The following is an 8,972-nucleotide window of genomic DNA, read 5'->3' as shown; positions in this document are numbered from 1 at the left end:
ATTTAGGAACTTTGATGTCATCAAGACATGAGATGATCATTCAGCTTCAATCAGTGCAGCAAAATTTGCTTGTGGTGGTTTCAATTTGCTGAGTGCTAGTGCGGACAAGTATGGCTTCCTCCTAAAGTCATGGTTTTTACTTTGAATTTTTAGATTCTCAAGTCTATTTTGTTTTGGCTCAATTGTAAAACCACTTACCTATAGATTAGTGGGGTTTTGCAACATAGAGGTAATAACAATGGGCATCAAGAGTACACATTATCATCAAGAAATGGCTTCTCGTGGCATAGTTTATGATATGGATATTGATCCATACAACAAGATAGCAGTAACTATTGGACAGGTTGGAAGTTCTTTTCATGGAAGGTTACCACAAGTTTTATATTGAAACATGATTGGCTAATATGTTAAGTTATTTGTCTTGTATGGTTTCACGATAAGAAGCTGAACATGCTCAATCTTGCTAGTGGGAAGTATTAGCTATATATAGTTTGTCTATATATAGCATCCCTAGTGCCCTTTATATATTCCAACTATGTGTACTCACTTGATGCACTTCTGGGGTTCCACTTCCGGTGTCTTGTGTCTCTCTTCTCTTCTCTCTTCCTCTGTTCCTCGTCTCCCTTGCGTACTGTTCAACATGGTATCATAGCGAGGTTGTTAGTTGCTAAGTTTCTAAGATCTTAAATACTTCAAAGTCTTATTCTTGGCTTGTTTCTCAGAGTGTTTCTGATGCCACGCTTGTTGTTCTCATCACACCACCACCTGTTCACGAGGAAAGTCTAAGAATAACAGCCTGGTATGGCAAATCATGTAATGGTTTTCTTGTGGGATTTTCATGTACATTGCTTGAAACTTGATCGTTCTTTTGGTGTTAGGAAAAAGTATGGTGCTAATGTTGAAGACCTTCCTTCACGAGTAAATGATGTGACAGGGACCTATGCTCAAACTCCTTCTCGCCCTCCTTTGCCCCTGACCACTTCCCCTGCCCCTACCTGCCATGTTCTACCTCCCCTGTCCTGTTAGTGAATATGTGAAGTCGTTGCACCTGAGCGTGTGCACAACAGCCAGGATCGGCAGGTTGCGGCAACGGTAGGGCTGTGAGAGAGGAGAGACCGCTGCCTCCCTTTCTTGTTGGCGAATATGTGAAGTCACCGCGCCCTCCTCTGCCCGTGACCCCTGTTCTGCCTCCCCTGTCCTGTCGCCATGGTCGCAGACGATGACACCTCCCAGCATCGCCACGGCCACGAGGAGGAGGATGATGCCCACCTCAACGAGCCCCCCACAAGGAACTTTAGATACTAATAGCTTTATATCTAGTAAATGCACAATTTTTTCTAGTTAGTAACTAGGATTTTTTAAATTGGAACTAGGTTTTTAATTTTTCTAGATAGATATAAAGTTATAACTAGTAAAATAAGTGTCTATATGGTAAAGCATGGTAAATTTCTATATATCACATGATATAGCCATGTTTATTGGACAAAATTATGAAGCTATGGATCATAGGATAATGTGCATGCACAGTAAATTTAAAAAAAATTGTATATAACTTCTAACATAGTCATGCTTATATAGTCATGTTAAGTAATAACACATCACAATTGATAGGCTTAACCATTAGCCATGTAGTCAATCTCAAATAAGACAATGCCAATACACACTTGTAATGGATATGTTTGTACGCATCCAAAATGTACATGTGTTGTAAGATACATTTGTGCATTTTGATAACTTTTAATTCTTACTCACATAGCACAAATTGTTTACACATCCACAAATAAAATATCATTTTTAACAATATAAATATTTCCTTATCACATTAAAACAAAGAAGAATCTCAATTCAACTCAATGACATAGCTCTAAATCTTGAAATTCCCCTCAAGTCTCCCCTGAAGTGTGGGATATACCTAGCATCCATACAAGCACAAATTGTTATCAAAAGTTATCTGAGCCCCTTACAAACTAGATGAGTTTAGTAGGAGAAAGAAATGGAAGCCCCTCTCTTTCAACAGCTCCTTTCTAGATTTAAGGGAAGGATTCAACCTATAGCTAAAGGATGCTTGGAAACAAACCAACAATCCAATGGCTAATCCAATGTAGAACTAGATGAGATCCATATATACCATCATTGAGATTAATATGTATGGCAAAAATCAAGATTGACTTTAAAGAGGTTGCATGTTAGTAGTTAGCAATGTAGTTAGCATATTATTACGACTCTTACTAAGTGTTCTAGTAATGGGATGTTTTATCAACTTCTCAAAGAAGTGGAGCATTACATGAAGGATTTGCAAAAACATAAAGGTGAAGTTGCCAAAATTTAGTCTAAGGAAAATGGTATCTTATGGGGTTGGTGCTTCGACCAATTAATTTTATAAATTGATGAAGTAAAAGAAGCAACAAGAGTTCATCACTATGATAGATGATCAAGGAGGAATCGTGGAATTTCTGTAGGGATGTTTCAATCTCTTTAGAATGTATTTGTAAATGGTCTATGCTTAGGTCCATTTGAGGTAAAGAGGTCGATGTGAAAGGGTGTCTCATTGCCCCATTACTCTTTGCCACCATAATCACCAACCATTAAGAAAACACTTGGTCTCCCAATTCTTTGCCAATAATAACTAACCAATATTGTGCAAGTAGAGAAGCAACTAGTAGATGTAGTTGATGAAAATGTATGAAAGTTTTCTAAAGCTATCTAGGGTTGTAACTAATGTGAGCAAAAGCAAGTTTATTTACCTAGGATTGAATGAGTTAGCAAAGTTGCTAAGGGAGCTAGGCTTCCAAGTAGCATAATTGAAGCTGTAGTTGCTTGATTCTAAATAATTTGGGTGATTTCAAGATTTCAAGATTTCAACAGGCATCCATGGTAGAGGATCTGCGTGTCTATGCTCGCTCTTTATTGCAAAGTGTTTGGGCTCCTTCCATGGTAGAGAATCTGCATGTGGTATCATCTGCCTTCCTGTGGGTCGCCCACTTCGCAATCATAGCAGATGCTGGTGCTTCTGTATTAGCATGTTGGCCTTTGCAGCTAAAGAGAGACTGCAGGGAGATCACCGTTGTCGTGGCCGGTAGCAGGACCACCAGTCACTGCGACCGTGCTTTGATTGAGCTGAAATTCAAAAGAGTCTGGGTGTGCCAGGAAGCTTATGTCTCAAGGTAAGGCTCCTCATCCACCTGCATTGAGCTTTTGCGAGTCCTGAGGCGCCCCTTGTGCTGTGGATCTGCATTCAGCTTTTGCAAGTCCTGAGGCGCCCCTTGCGCTGTGCCAGGAAGCTTATGTCTCAAGGTAAGGCTCCTCCTCCACCTGCATTGAGTTTTTGCAAGTCCTGAGGCGCCCCTTGCACTGTGGATCTGCATTGAGCTTCTGCGAGTCCTAAGGCGCCCCTTGCGCTGTGGATTTGCACTTCTGCTTCGCACTGCACACTGTAAGATGGGGAAAACACTGACTCAGACATGGATCAGCTGAGGAAGCACCACAAAGTTTGAAGCAGAAGTGATTGACATTGCTCCAACTCCAACTCATGGTGAGAGAAAGTATGCTGCCTTCCCCTTCTCGAACATTGGGGTTTTGCTCCTTAACAAGTACCTGCTGAGCATCTATGGCTACAAGTACCCCATATTTTTTACCATGCTTCACATGTGCATATGTGCTGTCTACAATTATGTTGCAATAGCATGGCTAGAGATTGTGCCAATGCAGTACATCTTGTCAAAGCAACAGCTTTTGAAGATTATTGCTCTTAGTGTCATCTTTTCATTTTCTGTAGTGTGTGGCAACACATCCTTGAGGTACTTGCCGGTATCTTTTAACGAGGTCAGATTTACCAGGTTTGGAAAACAGGTTCAGCTTTCTGAGGGAGAGATTAAGCAGCTTTGCGAGTATTCCAGAGACATCTTTCTCCAAAGTATTCAGTAGCCCAGGAAAGTAATCCTTCAAGATGTTCGTGGTGTTCATAGTGGCTTTAAGCAAACTGCATTGATGGGACACAGTTCAAAAGTTGAGAAAGAAAGCTTTGATGCTTATCCTGATTGTTCAAGATGAAGATGACAAAGTTAATCTTTCAAAAACCAAGTTGTTGAGTCCTGCGATACAAGAAGTTTCTTTTGGAGCTGCTTTTGTAGAGCTCTTGGAAGTCTTCAAATGAACAATCAGATCTGTTTTTCAGGAAAGTAGATATTACATATTCAATTTGTGGAGTCCTATATTAATGATGCAATACAGTTCTGTTTGTTGTTCATGGATGGTGATTGCCTGTACATGAGAAGCATTATGATGTCAACTAAAGATCCACAGGTAATACTAGTTTCAATGTAGTGGACTTCTTGCTTAACTTCTTGGTCCCTTTTTCAGAGAAGTTTCCTTGCCTGGTTTTCCATGAGTAATGTGCAGGAGAAAAGTCCAGTTTTGTGAAAGTGCTGAATCATTATCTAAGTTGGCAAGCTAACACAGAAATATTATAGTTATACCCATTTGGATGATTTCAAGGACCAGCTGAAGGCATATGGTGTGATGTTGATGTGGTAGAGTTCTCTTATTTTGGTATTCTAGCCGCAACCCCTAAGCAAGAGGTATACACAGAGCTGGCTAAAGGTTTAAGGGGCAATGACCCATCCATCGGTCCAGGACCTCAGGTAAAAAGCTAGTGAAAAACTTCAAAGTTTGAATACAAACTGCTCATCTTGAAATTTAGTCATTCTATAATTTTATGTTTGTTTTGGAGGTGTGCATCTTACAACCAAGTTTCTAAATTGTCTCAAGGATCAGTGTTTCTGTGTTTTTGGTGTCATTAGATGTTTTCCGCACATTTTTCCCCTCCTTTCCATAAACTTTGAGAAATGCTGAGAGTGTGTACATGCTTCATCATATATCAATTAAACAACTGGTGTTTTTTACACTGTAGAGGTGAAGATTGGCAGATTTTTAGTTGCAATATATGTAAATAATTGTTGCATCATTACTAGTTTGACAATTCTGATACGTTTCTCTCTCTGGTGAATTTCACAGGTTGCAGGTCAGGAGACATTTGGTACACTTGGAGCCATAATATAGAGTAGGACAGGGACTCATCAGGTTGGGTTTCTGACAAATCGACATGTTGCGGTTGATTTGGACTACCCCAACTAGAAGATGTTCCATCCACTGCTTCCAAATGTTGGACCTGGTGTTTATTTGGGTGCAGTGGAAAGGGCAACGTCTTTTATTATAGATGACCGATGGTATGGCATTTTTACAAGTGTGAATCCATGTTTTCCTCTTTGCTGTTAAGGCATTCTTTATTGTCCATTTTATAAACTTCTCTGTGAGTTGAAAGAAGAGTTCTGGTTTCCGTTTCTTGATATGACAATATTGATACTTGATGATGTTTGCTCATGGGGCAGAGACATTTGTGCGAGCTGATGGTGCTTTCATTCCATTCAGGGACAATTTTGATGTCTCCAAAGTCACAACTACTATCAAAGGGGTAGGTGAGATGAGAGATGTTATAACTATTGACTTGCAAGCAAGTATCAATAGCATCATGGGGAGGAGGGTAATAAAAGTTGGCAGAAGCTCAGGGCTAACAGAAGGAAGCATCATGGCATATGCCTTTGAGTACAATGACGAGAAGGGCAATTGCTTTTTCACTGATTTCCTGATTGTGGGCGAGAACCAGCAGGCATTTGACATGCAGGGAGACAGTGGCAGCCTGGTACTGATACTTGAGGAAGGCAAGAAAAAGCCTAGCCCTGTGGGAATAATATGGGGAGGCACAGCGAATCGTGGGTGCCTGAAACTTCAGAATGGAGATGCACTTGTGAATTGGACAAGTGCACTGGACCCACAGTCACAACATTGTCAATGGATCATCAGACTGTGACGAGGAGGATAGATTGGATGAGGAATCATATGCAACAACTATTAAAGAATGTGTTGAAATTCAACAAGCCATATCCATAGGAGCCACATCCTTTTTGCTGACAGAGTACAAGTATTTGGTTTATCTCATGGGCATATTTGCTGCTGTCATTTTCTTGTTCCTGGGATCTATGGGTTCAGTACTAAGCCCCAGCCTTACAGATACGATCCAAAGCAGGAATGTGCCCCAGCTCTCTTTACAGCGATTTTCACTATAGTTGCATTTATATTGGGAGCTTTGACGTCCATAGTGTTGGGATTTTTGGGCATGATGATCGCAACATATGCGAATGCTCGCACAACTTTGGAAGCCAGAAAAGGGATAGGCAAAGTATTCAAAATCGCCTTCCAATCAGGTTCGGTGATGTGTTTCTTACTTGCTGCTAATGGCCTCATAGTTTTATACATCACTATAAAACTGTTCCAACTTTATTACTAGGATGATTGGGAGGGCCTTTTTGAGACCATCACTAGCTATGGGCTTGGATGCTCATCCTTGGCTCTATTTGAAAGGGTTGGAGGTGGAATCTATAGCAAAACTGCGGATGTTGGAGCAAATCTTGTTGGAAAAGTAGAAAGGAATATCCCAGAGGACAATCCGCAAAATCTAGTGATCATTGTTGACAATGTGGGTGATAATGTGGGAGATATTGCTGGAATGGGTTCAGATTTGTTTGGCTCCTTTGTTGAAGCTTCTTGTGCAGCTCTTTTTGTGGCTTCCATGTCATCATTTGGCACAAATCATGACTTCACTGCTATGTACTTCCCTCTACTCATTAGCTCTATGGGCATTGTGGTGTGCCTCATCACAACCTTGTTCGCAACTAATGTGTTCGAGATCTCAAATCTAAGGGATATTGAATCTACACTGAAGAGACAGTTGCTGATATCCACCATCTTAATGACATTTGGTGCAGCTTTTGTTTGTTGGCTGGCACTACCATCCACGTTTTACATATATGATCCTAACGGTGGTGCAAAGATGGTTCAAAACTCGAAACTATTTTTTTGCATTGGAGTAGGGCTTTGGGTAGGGTTGGTAATTGGCTATGTTACAGAGTATTTCACCAGCAATACATATAGATCAGTCTAGGATGTTGCTGATTCTTGCAGGACAGGAGCTGCTACCAATGTCATCTTTGGTTTGGCACTTGGCTACAAGTCTGTAATTGTTCCAATATTTGCTATTGCTGTTGCCATCTATGTCAACCATACCCTAGCAGCCATGTACGGGATCATAGTTGCAGCTCTTGGAATTCTTTGTACCATTGCCACCTGTCTAGCCATAGATGCATATGGTCCCATAAGTGATAATGCTGGTATCGCAACCGGTCTCTGGATGACCATGATACTTCTTATACATCTCTCCACAAGAAGCGCAACTGCAATATAGACTATGAGGCCGCGAAGGCTTTCAAGATGGACAAATTCGTCAACCATAGGACTTCTTCAAAGTCTAGCTTGCGGCATCAACAGCCCCCAGTTGATAGCACTCCGCTCTCCGAATTGGTCTTCGTGATCCGTACTTTGGGGGAGCGCTTTCTCAGATTAGAAGAGATGAAACTGCAGATGCAGAGAGAGTCTGAGCGATTTCGTGATGATCTGGAGGCCAGGCGTACAAAGATATTCCTAGAGTCCCAGAAGCTGATTGTTGAGATGTTTGCTTGGGCTCTGAGCAGCAGTAAGAAAACTGATGAGCTCTTGCTGATGATTGTCGGTATTTTGTTCATCATTTGATTATTCTAAATGTTTCTTTCTTCCAGCTGATTTTTGGCTCTTCATGCTATGTTTCACATCATTTCATCTATACTACAGCTAATGCGTTGAAATTATTCCATGTTTTTTTATAAGAAATGTTTCGAGCTGATGGAATGATATTTCATTTCATTCTTATTCCAAGTGTTGAAATGTTCCAACTGATGTTTCATTATTATTCCAACTGTTGAGTTGTTCTAGCTGATGTTTCATTGTTTCTAGTTGTTGTTTGTCTATTTTCAGTTGATTCGTCTGTTCAAGCTTATGTTTATTCTACTTGATGTTTTATCTATTCTAGCTAAGGAGCTGATGTTGCAGCTAATGTGTGCTCACTTGATGCACTTTTGGGGTTCCACTTCCAGTGTCTCGTGTCTCTCTTCTCTTCTCTCTTCCTCCGTTCCTCATCTCCCTCGTGCACTGTTCAACAGGAAGTTTGTAAGATGCTTCAAACCAGAAGGAGAAGTTGGTGACCCATAAAAGTATGAACAATGAATTCCTTGTTTTCACCTACTCAATTTACTATCAGATGGTGTAAAGAACAGGGAAAAAAAGGTATGCGTGTTTTGATGTTTCGATGTTTTACAAATGCCTGTTTTGATGTTTTACAAATGTCTCTTATGTTTCTAAACTTTGGTTTATTCTGTGTACATAAAGGTAAAAAAATCACAAATGATGGTACAAGAGATAATGGAACAATGAAAGCTAAGGAGGTCATTGGCCCTAATGTCTCTTCAAATCATGATACAGGTATATGTCTTTATTTCTAATAAACTTTGAAAATTAAAATTTGTACATATTTTACATCTTGCTTTATTAGGTGATTCATTTTGAGATTAACTAGCTTTAATTAGTCTCTTTGTCTAATTTAAAATGTTCATAGTTATTCGTATTTTTAAAATTTGAGTAATTGTGTGTATATATATAAATATAGATTAAAGAACAACAAAAGGTGGAAAAAGAGGTAATGTAAGAAAGGGAGATCAGGAGGTTACTTGCAATAATGTTTCTTCAAGTCAAGATGCAGGTACCAACTTTAAGGATAAAAAACTTGTACAAATTTGGTGACCCAAATTAATACAAAATATCTAATTACTTTCTAAGAGACACAAGAGACAATGCAAGAAAGGAAGACATTGAGATTGCTTGCCTTAACACTTCTTCAAGCCAAGAATCAAGTATTACCGGCTTTCTTATGTTGATAATGAGTCATTTTTTGAAATGCTTATACTAACTAATGATATTTGATCACTTGAGTATCAATAGGAGTGATACGCATACCACCATATGATGATATCTATCAGCCACCCATGTTG

The 8,972-nt window shown here is 39.8% G+C and overlaps 1 pseudogene; it reads left to right on the top strand.

The window, feature by feature from the left end:
• The first annotated feature begins 238 nt into the window (after positions 1-238).
• On the top strand, positions 239-7,297 carry LOC148012257 (uncharacterized; annotated as a pseudogene).
• The last annotated feature ends 1,675 nt before the right edge of the window (positions 7,298-8,972 follow it).

Source organism: Lygodium microphyllum, chromosome 27 (genome assembly GCF_053477565.2).
Source record: "Lygodium microphyllum isolate KBCC chromosome 27, Lygodium_microphyllum_v1.1.10, whole genome shotgun sequence".
NCBI lineage: Eukaryota > Viridiplantae > Streptophyta > Polypodiopsida > Schizaeales > Lygodiaceae > Lygodium > Lygodium microphyllum.
Note: the sequence above shows the minus strand (reverse complement) of the source record. Positions and strands in the feature narration are given on the sequence as shown.